The sequence below is a fragment of the Phyllobates terribilis genome, unplaced genomic scaffold, assembly GCF_046119375.1.
Source record: "Phyllobates terribilis strain yellow unplaced genomic scaffold, ASM4611937v1 Scaffold_1__5_contigs__length_1240528914, whole genome shotgun sequence".
Classification (NCBI taxonomy): Eukaryota; Metazoa; Chordata; class Amphibia; order Anura; family Dendrobatidae; genus Phyllobates; species Phyllobates terribilis.
In genome coordinates, this window is record NW_027362761.1 from 1004015270 (window position 1) to 1004033176 (window position 17907).

Here is a 17907-nt window from a genome sequence, read left to right on the forward strand (position 1 = left end):
TTGGTCAAGCTATTCACATGAGGTTTCTGTGTAGAATAATATTAGTAAATTACAAGCCTGCTATTTAAAACCGTGGTTCTCTGTAAGACATATCACCTATAACAGTGTTTCAAAATCAGACATTTCTTCTTTTTTCATTTCGTTGCAGTGTTGATCAATCTATTGACACTAGGTCTATGTGTAGAATAATAATAGTAAATTACAGGCCTGCTATTGAAAACTGTGGTTCTCTGTCAGACATATCACCTATAACAGTGTTCCAAAATCAGCAATTTCTTCCATTTTCATTTTGTTGCAGTGTATCGGTCAAGCTATTCACACTAGGTCTCTGTGTAGAATAATATTAGTAAATTACAGGTCTGCTATTTAAAACCGTGGCTCTGTGCCAGACGTATCACATATAACTGCTTTCCAAAATCAGCCATTTCTTGTGAACGTGGAAAATATTGTCCTCCATTTAAAATGGGCAAAGTGCGTGGCAAGGGATGGGGAAGTGGACGTGATAGTGATGGTGCAAGCAGAGGCCGAGGCCAAGGATGTGGCCGTGGGCAAGCTGAAATTGTGCCACAACAAACACCCACATCTTGTCACTCGAACTTCCTGTCCCAATTATTAGGGGACTGCAGTACACTACTATTGAACCCAGAGCGGTATCAAAAGGTTGTTGGTTGGATAGCAGATAATGCTTCCAGTCACTTTGCCACCACCACCACCACCCTGTCTTCCACACGGTCACGTCTCAGTCGCCGTGAGTCTAGACCGCATATTCCTCACCCTGATCCTCCTTCCTCCCACCATGCCGAGTGCCCGGAGACAACTGATCCCACACTTGGACACTCAGAAAAGCTGTTCACTTTTCCATTTGTAGATTCGGGACTCTCCCGGCAAGCTTTAAGCGAGTCAAGAGGAGAACGTGTGTAATGATGCCCAAATATTGGAGCAGCCATGGTCACACAAAGACAACGATGGGAAAGTGCAATTACTGTCGCAAGAGGTGGATGATGATGATGATGAAACACAATTGCCAGAAAGTCAGGAGGATGACCAAGGTGCGGAAGTGGAAGACGAAGTGGAGGTTGATACGGTAACTGACCCAACCTGGCAGGGGGACATACAGATTGAGGACAGCAACACACAGGGGGAGGGAGGCATAGCACCACAACAGGCAGGAAGAAGCAGTGTGGTGGCCACAGACACAAGGCGGGAAAGCGTTCCATGTAACGCCAACATGACGGAAGTTGCCAGTACAGCTGTTAGGTCTTCCCGAGTCTGGTTGTTTTTTAAAGACTCTGCAGATACCAGCCTGAGCACCACCAGCATGATCAGGCACATGGCAGCAAAGCAGCAGACTAAGTGGGCCGAACCCCAGGGTCCAGGACCAGTGTCTGCGGGTGACACCACAGCTTCTTCCACTGTTGTGCGTGCACGCCAATCCCCTGTCCATGGCACATGCCAAGATGCCTCCCGCCTGTACGTATAATTGCACACTCCCAACTAGCACCATCAGCAAGCACGTCCATGTCCTTATCCCTGTGCATCGTTCAGTTGTCCCTACCCCAGTCCTTGGAATGCAAGCGCAAATAAGCTGCCAACACCCCACAGGCCACATGACTAAATTCACACATTTTGCGAATGCTTGCACTCGAAATGTTGCCTTTTAGGCTCGTGGAGACGGAAGCTTTTTGCAACCTGATGGCAGCTGCTGTCCCTCGGTACTCGGTCCCCAGTCGCCTCTATTTCTCTCGGTGTGGCGTCGCCACATTACAGAAGCATGTGTCCCACAACATTAGCCATGCCCTCAACAACGCAGTTACTGGGAAAGTCCACCTAACCACGGACACGTGGACAAGTGCTTGTGGGTAATGATGGAACGTCCTGCTGAAGGCACACTGGGTTAATATAGTAGAAGCCGGGACCCAGTTGGATCTTGGGATGGAACACATCTTCCCAACGGCGAGGATTGCCGGCCCTGGGTCAATCAAGGTTCCCCCCACATTCTACAGCTCCTGCACCTCCTCCTCCTCTTCCTCTTCAGCTTCTATCTCCGAATTGACCACATCAGTCACAAGCTGGAAGCACTGCAGCACTGCCTCGGCCGAGCAGCAACAGGCTATGCTGAAGCTAATATGCTTAGATGACAAACCGCACAACGCTGAAGAGTTGTGGACATCTCTGAAAGAGCAGGCAGATCTGTGGCTGACACCACTGACCCTACAGCCAGGTATGGTGGCGTGGGACAATGACTGGAACCTGTTGGCAGCTCTGAGGCGAGGTAAACTCAAATACATACAATGCCTTGCCCATGTGCTTAACCTCGTGGTTCAGTGGTTTCTCAAAACCTATCCAGATCTGACGGATCTGCTTGGTGAAGTACTACACCTGTGTGCCCATTTTAGAAAGTCAGCTACAGCTTCCTTGCCCTTGTCGTGCTTCAGCAGCATTTGCAGCTTCCAGCTCACCGACTAATCTTTGATGTCCCCACAAATTGGGACTCTACATTGCAGATGTTGGGAAGAATTTTTGAGCAGAAGAGGGCAGTTGTTCACTACTAGCATCAACAAGGCCATCGGTATTCAGTTCAGACTCCACACATAAGACCTCAGGTGTGGACATGGATGTCAGACATATGTACCATCCTCCAAAACTTTGAGGACTCCACCAAGATGGTGAGCGGCGATGATGCCATAATTAGCGTCACCATTCCACTTCTCTGTTTTCTGGAATGCTCTCTGCTCACAATTAAAGAGGATGCATTGCAGGCGGAGCATGATGAGATGGAGCAAAGAACCATACAGGGTGATTCCACACAGCCCAGCCTCATCTCATCCCAATGTGGATTGGATGACACTGAGGAAGAGGAGGAGGAGGAAGAACAGGAGCTAGTTTCCTGCCCTATAGATACTACCTGCACAAGTGTCATACCGTCTGTTCAGAATAGACGGCCTGAGGGCAGGGGGGGAGGAAGAGGAGGAGGATGAGGAGGAGCGCATGGTCAGTCGTTCTCTTGGTGAGAACTCGGAAGTCTTGCCTCTTTGCAAGACTTGCAGTCTGGCACACATGGCTGAGTTTATATTGCGCTTAGTGATGAGCAAGCAGTAAAATGCTCGGGTACTCGTTGCTCGGGTCAAGCAAATTGGAGTACTCGGGTGCTCGACCCGAGCAACGAGCCCAATGTAAATCTATGGGAAACCCGAACATTTTTCAGGTCGCTCCCCCGGCGGTCTGCAGAGGGCCTAAAAATTGCCCAAATCGATGGAAACAGTGCTCAAATGACATGGGAACAGCATGGTGAAGACCCCTGGAAGCATTTCTGACTCCCAGGTCACTGCTGTCAACAATGTCGTCAAAGTATCATTTACGAACTCAAAATAAAACATACAAAAACGAAACCAAAATGGACTTTCCTGGGAAATATGTTAAGGAACATCCTTTTCAGGGTAATGACTTGTATATAATAGGCAAAATAAATAACCAAAAACAAAAATGCTCCTCCACACCTTGGGCTATGTTCACACGTAGCGTGTTTGATGCGTTTTTGCACTTTTGCATTGCTTTCAACCAAGACAAACGCATTCACTAGGAAATGTAATTTTAACATTTTACAACCTTATCTGGCCATGTGGTGTTTGACACATCATCAGGCACATGCATACAGTGCTGAAAAGACATGGGAACAGCATGGGGAAGATCTCTGGATGCATTTCTGACTCCCAGGTCACTGCCTAAAAGTGTGCCCATCATAAGTGATCCTTGGCGCATGCAAAGATGCCTCCCACCTGTCGTTGCAGACTTGCAACAATCACCGTCCATGTACTTGTCCCAGTGCAGCATTCAGTTGTCCCTACCCCATTACTTGGAATGCAAGCGCAAGTATGCAGCCTGCCACCCACTCACCCACAGGCTGCAATACTATACTGCCAAATTTTTGACAGCTGCTTGCACTTGAAATGTGGCCTTTTAGGCTCGTGGAGGTGGAAGCTTTTCATAACCTCATGCCGGCGGCGGCCGGGTGTCCATACTTGGTCCCCAGCCACCACTGTCTCTCCCGGTGTCATCTCCGCCTTCCACAAGCACGGGTCCCACAACATTACCCGTGCCCTCCATAGTGCACTTACTGGGAAGTACCGCCTAACCACAAACACGTGGACACGTGAATGTGGCCAGGTATGGTACGAAGCCAGTCCACAGCTTTTTTTGCTGAGTTGTATTTTCACCACAGCCATATTCTTTAGCTTGGTGAAAGGACTTGGGAAACCATATCTACCAAGCTTTCATTTCTCCCAGGAAGTCCTCTACAGCTGCTTTCACTTGAAATGTAGCCTTTTATGCTCGTAGAGGTGGAAGCTTTTCATAACCTCATACCGGCGGTGACCAGGTGTCCATACTCGGTCCCCAGCTGCCACTATTTCTCTCGGTATCGTCTCCGCCTTCCACAAGCATGGGTCCCACAACATAACCAGTGCCTTCCCCAGTACACTTCCTGGGAAGGACCGCCTAACCACAAACACGTGGATACGTGAATGTGGCCAGGGACGATACGGAGCCAGTCCACAGCTTTTTTTGCTGAGTGTTGTATTTAGCTCGGTGAAAGGACTGGCATAGAGGGAAACCGTATCTACCCTGGGTGTCATTTTTCCCAAGGAAGTCCTCTAATGCAGCTTGTTGCAGAAGCAATGGCAGCCCGTCCAACATCAACTTGCACTTGTCGGTGGTGCTTTGACACACAAACATCTTTCTTTGCACATTTAATTTCATGAATACAGAGTTGGACAATGGCCTGATCTGCAATACGGTTTAAGAAATAACATGCATGTCTGATACACATTAGAAAAGCAGCCATAAAGTGTCAGGGAACCTTCCCAACCACTTTTCTTAGCCAGGGCTGCTTCTCGGCAGGGTTGGACGGGCCCACCAGAGAACCGGAGACTTTTCCGGTGGGCCCTGGCTTCTCCTTCAAGAGAGTTCATAGTGCCGAGGTGAGGCCATGATGATGATAGAGGCCACCATCTGCTTAGTTTTCTGTTAGTTGGAATGCAAGCGCAAGTATGTAGCCAGCCACCCACCCACCCACAGGCCGCAACACTAAACTGCCAGATTTCTGGGCAGATGCTTGCTCTTGAAATGTGGCCTTTTAATCTCGTGGAGGCGGAAGCTTTTCATAACCTCATGCAGGAGGCGGCCGGGTGTCCTTACTCTGTCCCCAGTTGCCACTATTTCTCCCGGTATCATCTCCGCCTTCCACAAGCATGGGTCCCACAACATTACCCGTGCCCTCCCCAGTGCTCTTACTGGGAAGGACCGCCTAACCACAAACACGTGGACAGGTGAATGTGGCCAGGGACAGTACGGAGCCAGTCCACAGCTTTTTCTGCTGAGAGTTGTATTTAGCTCGGTGAAAGGACTGGCATAGAGGGAAACCGTATCTACTCCGGCTGTCATTTCTCCATCTCCAGGTTCCGCCCATTGTCACACATGACCATGCCTGGCTGTATGTTCAGCGGTGAGAGCCACAGATCAGGCTGCTGTGTTACAGCTTTCAACAACTCTGCAGCGCTGGGCGGTTTGTCAATTAAGCATTAAACATGTTATCTTCAGCACAGCCTGTTGCCGCATGGCCAAGGCAGTGCTGCAGTGCTGTCAGCTTGTGACTGATGTGGTAATTTCGGAGATAGAGGAGGAGGTGCAGGAGCTGAACAATGTGATGACATTGAGGTTAAATTGGTGTCGCTGTTTATTATACTAAAGAAAGATCTTTTTGTTTTTTTTACAAATGCATTCACCAGGAAATGTTATTTTAACATTTTACAACCTTATCTGGATATGTGGTGTGTGACACATCATCAGACACATCCTTTTATTTATGATGGAGGGACTCTGAAAGTCATAAAGCCTTTTTTTATAGGGCCATCAGACTGCCCTTACTATTCTTAAAAGGCAGGCAGTCGGCTTTCGCTATTGTTAGAGAGCCATCAGCCGGCTATGCTTTGTTGTTCCCATTATTAACAAGTGGGTCTCCTATACTGTTATTGCGTATCCAGTGACTGCAAGGGCTGCCAAAAATTTGGACGCAACCCAATACCCCTTTGAAGAGACTTAGAGGAGGGTCTCAGTAAAAAAATGTTCCCATTATAAAGGAGCGCGTCTCCTATTGTGGTATTGCCCATGCTGTGACTACAAGGGCTGCCAAAATTTGGGAAAAACCTCATTAAGAATTTAAAGACACATAGAGCAGGGCCACAGTAACGACAAATTTTATTTAGAAAGGAGTGAGTCTGCTATACAGTTATAGGTTATGCAGTGAGTCCAACGGCTGACCAATTTTAGGAAAAACCCCACTAAGAATTTAAAGACACATAGAGCAGGGCCACAGTAAGAAGTGCGACATGTTGCCATTAGAAAGGAGAGGGTCTGCTATACAGTTATAGGGTATGCAGTGAGTCCAATGGCTGACCAATTTTAGGAAAAACCCCACTAAGAATTTAAAGACACATAGAGCAGGGTCACAGTAACAAGGTACGACATGTTCCCATTAGAAAGGAGAGGTTCTGCTATACAGTTATAGGGTATGCAGTGAGTCCAACGGATGACCAAATTTAGGAAAAACCCCACTAACAATTTAAAGAGACATAGAGCAGGGCCGCAGTAATGACAAATTCCCATTAGAAAGGAGAGAATCTCCCATAGTTTTGGCCTATGCAGTGAATGCAAGGGTTGCCAAAAATTTGGAGGCACTTCAATGTCCCTTGGAAGAGACGTGGAGGAGGGCTTCATAAAAAAATGTTCCCATTAGAAAGGAGCAGGCCTCCTACACTTGTAATGCCCATGCACTAAGTGTATGGGCTGACAAACATTTACCCCTGGGGTGTATACAAGAACATACTGTATAATTTTTTTTTTTTACTGGCATCATAAACACCCTTTAAAACAATTAAATTGGTGTTGCATCATGGACCATGGTTACCCTGGTGATATGGTGGTGGAGGATGAGGAGAAGGAGGAGTACAAGAGCAAATTGCCAAAATCAGGAAGCGTGTGTGGGTGTGAAAAGGTGCATGGGAATACACCTCCCAAGAAAAGACACTGGATTTGAGTTTATGTTATGCTGCTATCATTCAGTGGTGTTGAGAAGTCTGGCCCAAACCAGCCCTTGTTCACTTTTATAAGAGTCAGCCTGTCAGCATTTTCAGTTGACAGGCAGATGCGCTTATCAGTTATAATTCCACCAGCGGCACTAAAAACCCGCTCTGATAAAACGCTGGTGGCAGGGCAGGCCAGCACCTCCAAGGCATAGAGAGCCAGTTCATTCCATTTATCCAGCTTGGATACCCAATAATTATAAGACACAGCGGAATCACGGAGGATGTTGGTACGGTCGGCAAGGTACTCTCTCAGCATCTTCCCAAACTTTGCACTCCTTGTGAGAGTACCCTGCACCTCAGGGGCTGTGCGATGGGAGGGTCTGAGAAAACTGTCCCAGAACTTTTACAGTGTTCCCCTGCCTCTGCTGGATTGAAGTTGTGTCTCTCTCTCCTGTACTCCTTGGTTGTCCAACGAAGTTTGCTCTCTGCCTCCAGCGTTTTCAGATGGGAATTTTTTTAATAGTTCTGCAACAAGGGCCTTCTGGTACAGCCCCACTTTTGTAGACCTGTTTGCCTCAGGAATAAGAGATATCAAATTCTCCTTGTAGCATGGGTCTAGAAGTGTCACCAACCAATAATGACTGTCACCCAAAATTTTGAGAACGCGAGGGTCATGGGAAAGGCGCGTAACATAAACTCAGCCATGCGTGCCAGACTACTAACAGGCAAGACTTCCGTGTCCTCACCAAGAGGATGACTGACCATGCTCTCCTCCTCCTCCTCCTCCTTTCTGTCCTCTGGCCATCCAAGCTGAACAGACGGTATGACAGCTGTGCAGGTAGTACCATCTATAGTGCATGAAACTTGCTCCTGTCCTTCCTCCTCCTCTTCCTCATTGTCACCCAATCTACGGTGGGATGAGATGAGGCTTGGCTGTGTGTAATCACCCTGTATGGTTCCTTACTCCGTCTCATCGTGCTCCGCCTGCAATGCATCCTCTTTTATTATGAGCAGAGAGCATTTCAGAAGACAGAGAAGCGGGAAGGTGATGCTAATTATGGCATCATCGCCGCTCATTATCTTGGTGGAGGATGGTACATATGTCTGACATCCATGTCCACTCCTGAGGTCTTATGTGTGGAGTCTGAACTGAATACCGACGGCCTTGTTGATGCTGGTACTCAAAAACTGCCCTCTTCTGCTCACAAATCCTTCCCAACATCTGCAGTGTAGAGTTCCAATGCGTGGGGACATTACACACCAGTCGGTGAGCTGGAAGCTGCAAATGCTGCTGAAACACGGCAAGGGCAAGGAAGCTGTAGCTGACTTTCTAAAATGGGCACACAGGCGGCGTACTTTAACAAGCAGATCCTGCAGCTCCAGGTAGGATTTGAGAAGCCGCTGAACCACCAGGTTAAGCACATGGGCCAGGCATGGAACGTGTGTGAGCTCGCCTCTGAGCCGCCACCAGGTTCCGGCCATTGTCACACATGGCCATGCCTGGCTGCATGTTCAGCGGTGTGAGCCACAGTTCTGCCTGCTCTTTCAGAGCTCACGACAACTCTTCAGCATTGTGCGGTTTGTCACCTAAGCATATTAGCTTCAGCACAGCCTGTTGCCGCTTGGCCGAGGCAGTGCTACAGTGCTTCCAGCTTGTGACTGATGTGGTCATTTCGGAGATGTAGGCTGAAGAGGAGAAGGAGGCTGAGGAGGATGTGGTGCAGTAGCTGTAGACCGTGGGGACAACCCTGATTGACCTAGGACCCGCAATCCTTGGTGTCTGGAGAACGTGTTCCGTCCTAGGGTCCGTCTGGGTACAGGCTTCCACTATGTTAACCAAGTGTGCTGTCAGAGAGATGTACCATCCCTGCCCACATGCACTTGTCCACGTGTCCATGGTTAGGTGGACTTTCCAGGTAACTGCGTTGTTGAAGGTATGGTTAATGTTTTGGTACATGTGCTTGTGTAATGTGGGGACGGCACACTGGGAGAAATAGTGGCGGTTGGGGACCGAGTACCGAGTGACGGCCTCCGCCTTCAGATTGCGGAAGAGGCAACATTTCAAGCGCAAGCAGTCGTGAAATGTGAGAATTTAGTAGTATGGCCTGTGGGGCCTTGGCTGCATATTTGTGCTTGCGTTTCAAGGACTGGGGAATGGACAACTGACCGCTGCGCTGGGACAAGGACATGGACGTGCTACTTGAGAGTGCGCAACAACAGGTGCAGGGTAGGAGGCATCTTTGCATGCACCATGGACAGGGGATTAGCTAGCATGCACAACAGCGAAAGAAGCAATGGTGCCACCTGCAGACACTGTACCTGGACTCTGGGCTTTTGTGCTTTGCTGCCATGTGCCTGATCATGCTGGTGGTGGTCAGTATTGTTGAGCCACCCCCGTAGTGTTCGAGTTCGGTTCGTCGAACACCCGTATGTTCGCCGAACTGTTCGTCGAACTGTTCGTCGAACAGCTTCAAACACTGTTAAACCAATGGCAGGCAAACAAAAACACATAGAAACACATAGAAAACACCTTCAAAGGTGTCCAAAAGCTGACAAACTGCTCAAAAGACACAACTAACACATGGAAAAGTGACAAGTACATATAGTCATGCGAAAAGAAAAGAGGTGGAGGAGTAAAAGGAGGGGGAGACACAGATATAGGCATGTCATGCCCTTCTAAAACCAAAGAAGTGCAAAGCCGACATGACCAGTCTGTTCCTGCCCGTGCGACCTCCGTGACGCCGAGTTTGTGCCAGAGCCGCGGTGGACCCTGACGGCCAGCCCCCCTCTCCCAATACTGGTGCCTGTCCGCTGGTGGGTCGAGCGAGCCCCCTTGCGGTGGAGGCAGGTCTAATCTTTTTAATTTAAATTGTCTCTCTAATTTGAATGAGTACACTTTAAATCCTTTTACAAGTATCTATTGGAGGGCAAGTCTCATGCCAGCAGCCGCGTAATTCCAGCTCCAGTAGCGTCCACTAAAGCTGCTGCAGTTAAAAAGCTTTTATAAGGATCGAGCTCGGCGGTCCACCGCAAGGCCCAGCCCCTATGCCTTGGGGTGCATCCCCGATGCTCTTCACTGAGTGTCCCGGGGGCCCGAACCATTTCCTTTGAAAAAATTAAGTGTCCAAACTACAGGTGGGGTAGCTTGATTAACAGCTGGGATAATCCGCTGACTAGCAGACACTGCTACTAGGCACAAAGTATTTCCTGGGCTAGATGCAGTTAAAAAATTTTAATTAGATACTCTCCTTGGATGCTGAGAAGGCATTCCATAGAGTCTCCTGGCACGCCATTTATTATTCTCTTAAAAAGCTTGGGGTAGGGGTCTAGGGAAACCTTTTATAGGCAAAATCACGGCCCTGTATCGCAATACATCACCTAGGCTGAAGATAAATGGAACATTTTCATCACCTTTCATAATCACCAATGGGACAAGGCAGGGATGTCCTCTGTTCCCTCTCTTATACATCCTAGTGACGGAGCACCTGCTCTCATCAATTCGCCATAACCCCAATATTAGGTGGATTGAGGTGGGAGGCACCGAGTACAAGTGCTCTGCATTTGCTGATGATATCCTAGTATATATCACTCAATCACATATATCCATCCCTGCTGTTATGGCTGAAATAGATCACTTTGTTACATGGTCAAATTTTAAAATCAATGCAGCGAAGTCTGAGGCCCTCGATGTCTCCCTCCCCAAATCCATACAGGACTCCATCCAGTCCAACTTTCCATTTGCCTGGCCCTCACAGGGTATCAAATACTTAGGAATTCGTATTCATAGAGACCTCTCCCGTCTATGTTATTTTAATTTTGGGCCCTTTATTGAACAACTCCATACAGACCACGGTTGGCAAGTTAGAACTGTAAGAGTCACTACGTGAACCACTGGTGCTTTGTGGAAAAGCACATGTACACTGTATTCCAAATTATTATGTAAAAAGTGTTTAGGAGTGATAAGGTGAGAATTTTTTTGTTTGTCAGTTAAACTCATTGATGGTGATGTGTGTCAGGGCTCTTTATATCACTGTAAGCAATTGCAGACACCTGTGCTAATTAGTTTGGCAGGTGTGTCCAATGAAAGGCAAGACTACTTAAGGCTGTCCCACATTATTAAGCAGCCTACATTTTCTGCCAAAATGGGAAAGAAAAAGGATGTGTCGGCTGCTGAGAAGCAACAAATTGTGGAGTGTTTAGGTCAAGGCATGACTACAATCAACATTGCCAAGACACTTCATCCGGATCATCGCACAATCAAGAAGTATGTAGCTGATTCACAGTACACACGTGTGCGTGCTGATAAGGGAAAATTGAGGACTCTTTCCTACAGGCAATTGCGTCAGGTTAAAAAAGCAGCGGCAAAAAAGCCTTGTCATAGCAGCAGACAAGTTTTTGAAACTGCTGGTGCCTCCAACGTCCCCCAAACAACAAGATGCAGAGTCCTTCAGAGGTTTGCAGCTGTGCGTAAGCCATCCTGTCGACCTCCTCTATCCACTGCACACAAGCAGAAACGGCTCCAGTGGGCCAAACAATACATGAAGACTGACTTCAAAACGGTTTTGTTCACCGATGAGTGCTGTGCAACGCTCGATGGTCCAGATGGATGGAGTGGAGGATGGCAGGTTGATGGACACCCCATGCAAACACGGCTACGGCGCCAACAAGGAGGAGGTGGAGTAAAGTTTTGGGCTGGAATCATGGGAAGAGAGATTGTCGGCCCCTTTAGGATCCCTGAAGGGGTAAAAATGAACTCCATAATGTATGTTGAGTTTCTCAAACAGCACTTCCTGCCATGGTTCAAGAAGAAGAACCGTGTATTCCGCAGCAAGATAATTTTCATGCATGATAATGCACCGTCTCATGCTGCACATAACACATCTGCATCTCTGGCTGATATGGGCATAAAAGGGGACAAACTTATGGTGTGACCCCCATACGAGAGAGTTCAGAAGCTCCTTTCGAACAAGGGGTCCTATATGCAAATGTAACATCACCTATAATAAAGTTTTGAGTTGAAAACTGTTTGATTTCAGTTTCTAATAACCTGCTAATGCTTATCATTTTAAAAATGACAATTTTTTTGTTCTTTATTAAAATGAAAAGGTTGATAGAAGAGTGTGGGGGATCTAGGAGTGTGGCAACCCAGTAGTCAGGATTATTTCGAATTCTGACAATCTGAGGGTCATGTTGCAGGTAGTGCAGCAAGAAGGCACTCATGTGTCTTGCGCATCTAGGAGCCCCAAAATTATTTTCCGGGCTAGATGCAGCTAAAAATTAATATTAATTTGAAAGCTGATGGAGCTTATTATAGATGGTCTAATAGAATCAATACTGCAAACTGCTACAAAGCCCAAATTATTTTCCAGCCAAGATGCAGATAAACATGATTAGAAATTTCAAACCTGGTGGAGTTTAGTATAGATGGCCTGATAGAATCAGTATTGCACACTGCTACAAGGCCCAAATTATTTTCCAGCCAAGATACAGATAAACATGATTAGTAATTTGAAAGCTTAAAATGGTTGGTGAGGTGATTTTAACAAGTCATCAAGCTTTTACTCTCCCCAGGATGACACAGGGGTAGAAAAGTCGTTTCGGATCCATGATTTGTTCATCTTTATGAACGTGAGTCTGTCTACATTATCAGTGGAGAGCCGCGTGCGCTTATCTGTCAGCACACCACCAGCAGCGCTGAACACACGTTCAGACAGAACGCTGGCTGCGGGGCATGACAAGAACTCCAAGGCGTAAGTGGCGAGCTCCGGCCATTTACCCAGATTGGAAGCCCAAAAAGAGCAAGGGTCCAGTCACGCAGTCATGGCTTCAATGTTTACTTGGAGATACACCTGTACCATCGTCTCTAGGCGTTTACTATGTGTCAGACTTCTGGTCTCCTGTGACCTTGCAAAGGGTGGGCTAAAAAAGTGGTGAAATGATTCCGCAAAATTGATGTTACCAGCAGATACTGTGTTTCTGTTACGTTTTGAGTGCTGAACACTCGACGGTCACACGGTTGGCAAGTTGAAACTGTGAGATTCACTATGTGCACCACTAGTGTTTTGGGGAAAATCACATGTAAGATTCTACAACAGTCTCTGCTGATACTCCTGCATGCATGCATCTCTTTCTATGGCAGGAATAATTTCTGCAAATTTACTTTTGTACCGGGGATCTAACAGTGTGGCAACCCAGTAGTCCGGATTATTTCTAATTCTCACAATTCAAGGGTCATGTTGCAGGTAGTGCAGCAAGAAGGCACTCATGTGTCTTGCGTATCCAGGAGCACCAAGTCCCTGTTGTGTTGGTGGTGAGGTAACAATCATGCTTCCTTCCTCTGCCCTCTCCCCCCAACCTCGCACAACAGAAATGTGATCAAGGTCTCCCTCATCTGATGAGTCTTCCATCATTTTGTCCTCCAATTCTTCCTGGGCTCCTGCACCTTCCTCACTAGTTTGGCTGCTACCATGCGCCCTGGTAAAACCATCTCCCCCACCCTCACATGCCTGCCGCCTTGGTGCTGCCGACCGTCTGGACCTTGCAGATGTTAGCCCTTCCACATACAACTCCTCGTCCTCTACTTCATCCACCTCCTCTTGTGCCGCCACCTGACTCTGAATTCTGTTTAACATGTGCTCCAGCATGTAAATCACCGGAATAGTCATGCTGATAATGGCATCGTCAGCACTAAACATCTTCGTCGCCATTTCAAAACTGTGCAAATGGGTGCATAGGTCCCTGATCTGAGACCACTCCTCCAGCGTGATTTTCCCCACCTCTGGATCTCATTAACCCAGGCTATACGTCAGATCGTATTGCACCAGGGCTTGTCGGTGCTGCCACAGTCGCTGCAACATGTGCAGAGTTGAATTCCACCGGGTAGGCCCAACGACTTCTGTAGAGATGTATGTCGCTGAGCTGCGGGATGCAAACGGCGGAAGTGAGCACACAGCGACCGTGCCCTCTGCAGAAGGCCATCTTGTCCGGGATAGTGGGCTAAAAATTGCTGGACAACCAGGTTCAACACGTGAGCCATACAAGGCACGTGTGTGACATTGCCCAGGTGAAGGGCCGCAACGAGGTTTGCAGCATTGTCGCACACGGCTTTCCCTGGTTTCAGGTCCAGTGGAGACAACCATTCATGAAACTGGTTCTCCAGAGCTGACCACAACTCCTCAGCTGTGTGACTCACATTTCCCAGACATTTCAAAGTAAAAACCGCCTGATGACGTTGAGCCCTGCTGCCAGCATAGTAAGGAGGTGTGCAGGATCCCTTCTGCGCAGTTAGAAAGCTTGTGGCATGACCATACAGGCTTTGGCTGCAAGTGGAGGACCGAGAGGAGGTTCAGGAGGCAGAAGCAGTGGAGGAACTTTGAGATAAAGAGGATTGACGCACAACTCGTGGGGACGGCAAGACTTGGACAGCAGCTCCTTGTCCTGCTGTCACCATAGTTACCCAGTGCCCAGTCAGCGACATGTAACACCCCTGTCTATGCCTACTCGTCCAAGTGTCTGTGGTGAAATGCACTCTGTCAGACACAGAGTTTCTCAAAGAAGCGGTGATGTTGTGTGCGACATGCTGGTGGAGTGCAGGCACACCTTTCTTTGAGAAGTAGTGCCTACTGGGCATCTGGTACTGGGGCACTGCAATAAACATAAGGTCTCGAAAATCCTCTGTGTCCACCAGGTGGAAAGGAAGCATTTCTGTATCCAAGAGCTTGCAGATGGTGAAATTCAACCTCTTAGCTTTCTCATGGCTAGGAGGAAATGGTCTTTTAATTGTCCACATCTGAGGCACCGAGGGCTGGTTGTTGTGCTTAGACGGGGCTGAGAAGGGTGTCCCCGGCAAACTGCCGGTCTGTGAGGAAGTTGCAGGCAGACACGTTAGGTTGCCTTGATCAAAAGGTGGTGCTATCGATGTCGGACAGCGCTGAACACCAGCTGGTGTTTCCACCTCCAAAGAAAATGATGACCTGCCAATCACGCTGGCTGTTGCGGGTAAAGAGGTGGCAGGTCTGCATCCCAAAACAGGTGTGACTGCTGTCCCCCCAGTCACAGAGAATGAAGAGGCCGCGGATGCATAAGATGTGGCAGATGATGGTTGGCCCGGCTGGCTAGGCCACATTGTAGCACAGTGAGCTTCCCACTGCAACTTATGCTTATCCTTATGCCGGTTCATGCATGAAGTACTCAAACTATGTATTTTTTGGCCTCTACTTAGCTTTTGCTGACAAATGTTACAAATAACACAAGTTGGGTCATTTATATCAATCTGAAAAAATGCAAGACTTAGCACCCATGCAACCTGAAGAGCCACCACGACTTGTGGTCAGAGGCAGAGTTGTGTTTGAGGATGCAGTTGTTGACTTGCTTCCAGTACTACATCTCTGTCCAGGAAGGTGCAACCTGACCTCGTCGTCACTAGCATCCTCCTCCTCTGCTGACCTCATCTCTTAGCTGACTGTGGGTTGACAGTAAGTGGGATCTCCAACCTCGTCATCATCACCCTGTGTGTTATCACACCCGTCGTCCTCAGAGCCAACCTCTTCCTGCCCTGACAAAAAACTAAAGTTGTCGCTCCAATCAGGTATTTGAGTCTCATCATCATCTTCCTCATTGTCTCCACCAACAGGAGTTACAGTTTGGGAACGAGGGTCTACATTATGGTCAGAACCTTCTGTGTCTGGTCCTGGATCCGACTCATAAAGATTCTGGGCATCAGTGCAGATCATTTCCTCGTCTGGATTCACAGAAGCTCTGGAGCCGACCTCTGATTCCCAGGCTATAGTATGAGTAAACAGCTCTGCAGACTCAACCATCTGTTCTACCCCATACTCAGACGGGCAGCTGGAGATTTGGTAGCTGTGAGGAAGCAAGTGCGATTGGGGTGACACCTCTGAGGACTGGAGTATTTGTGATGTTGAGGTGGAGGAGAGCCCACTTAAAGGAGCACTTGATATCCGTTGAAGCACCTGCTGTTTTTGTGCCTCATCTGGAATTTGTAGCGATTGGCATGGCCGTAAGAAAGGGTTCTTATCACATTGTCCTCTAAAATAAGTAGTCATCTTAGTTTAGCTGGAAGATGGTCTTTCTTCTGCAGATGTTACTGTTGCTTTAACACCTACCCCACGGACACAACCTTTTCTTCCCTTCCCAACACGCCTATTCCCCTTTCCACCAGCAGCAGGCCTTTTTCCACTCATTTTGGTGGTTAACTAATTCACAACTCTGGAGTTGTTTGCACAAAAAACAATGGATGGGAACCGAGCAGAGCTGAGCGGCCAAACTGTGGTATTAGCCCAAAAGTACTGGCTGGGTAAGATGCAGAAAAAAATTAGATTGAATTTGCAACCGGGTGGAGGTTAGTATAGATGGACTAATAGAATAAGTCCCACACACTGCTACAAGCCGAAATATTTTTTCAGAGCTAGATGCAGAAAAAAAATAGATTGAATTTGCAACCTGGTGGAGGTTAGAAAAGATGGACTAATAGAACAAGTCCCACGCAGTGCTACAAGCCGAAATATTTTTTCAGAGCTTGATGCAGAAAAAAATTAGATTGAATTTGCAACCTGGTGGAGGTTTGTATAGATGGACTAATAGAACAAGTCCCACACAGTGCTAAAGCCAAAATATTTTTTCAGAGCTAGATGCAGAAAAAAATTATATTGAATTTGCAACCTGCTGAAGGTTAGTATAGATGGACTAATAGAACAAGTCCCACACACTGCTACAGGCCGAAGCCCAAATATTTTTTCAGAGCTAGATGCAGATAAAAATTATTTTGAATTTGCAACCTGCTGGAGGTTAGTATAGATGGACTAATAGAACAAGTCCCACACACTGCTACAATCCGAAGTCCAAAAATATTTTTTCAGAGCTAGATGCAGAGAAAAATTATTTTGAATTTGCAACCTGGTGGAGGTTAGTATAGAAGGACTAATAGAACAAGTCCCACACACTGCTACAAGCCGAAATATTTTTTCAGAGCTAGATGCAGAAAAAAATTAGATTGAATTTGCAACCTGCTGGAGGTTCGTATAGATGGACTAATAGAATATGTCCCACACACTGCTACAAGCCGAAGCCCAAATATTTTTTCAGAGCTAGATTCAGATAAAAATTATTTTGAATTTGCAACCTGGTGGAAGTTAGTATAGATGGACTAATAGAACAAGTCCCACACACTGCTACAAGCTGAAGCCCAAATATTTTTTCAGAGCTAGATTCAGATAAAAATTATTTTGAATTTGCAACCTGCTGGAGGTTAGTATAGATGGACTAATAGAACAAGTCCCACACACTGCTACAAGCCGGAATATCTTTTCAAAGCTAGATGCAGAAAAAAATTATATTGACTTTGCAACCTGCTGGAGGTTAGTATAGATGGGCTAATAGAACAAGTCCCACACACTGCTAGAAGCCGAAGCCCAAATATTTTTTCAGAGATAGATGCAGATAAAAATTATTTTGAATTTGCAACCTGCTGGAGGTTAGTATATATGGACTAACAGAACAAGTCCCACACACTGCTACAAGCCGAAATATTTTTTCAGAGCTAGATGCAGAAAAAAATTATATTGAATTTGCAACCTGATGGAGGTTAGTATAGATGGACTAATAGAACAAGTCCCACACACTGCTACAAGTTGAAGCCCAAATATTTATTCAGAGCTAGATGCAGAAAAAAATTATTTTGAATTTGCAACCTGGTGGAGGTTAGTATAGATGGACTAATAGAACAAGTCCTACACACTGCTACAAGCCCAAATATTTTTTCAGAGCTAGATGCAGATAAAAATTATTTTGAATTTGCAACCTGCTGGAG

The 17907-nt window shown here is 47.0% G+C and overlaps 1 protein-coding gene across 2 annotated transcripts in view; it reads right to left on the minus strand.

The window, feature by feature from the left end:
* GALNTL6 (polypeptide N-acetylgalactosaminyltransferase like 6) overlaps positions 1-17907 on the minus strand; it is a 3351701-nt gene that overhangs the window by 183458 nt on the left and 3150336 nt on the right. The gene's annotated exons all lie outside the window — the stretch shown is intronic.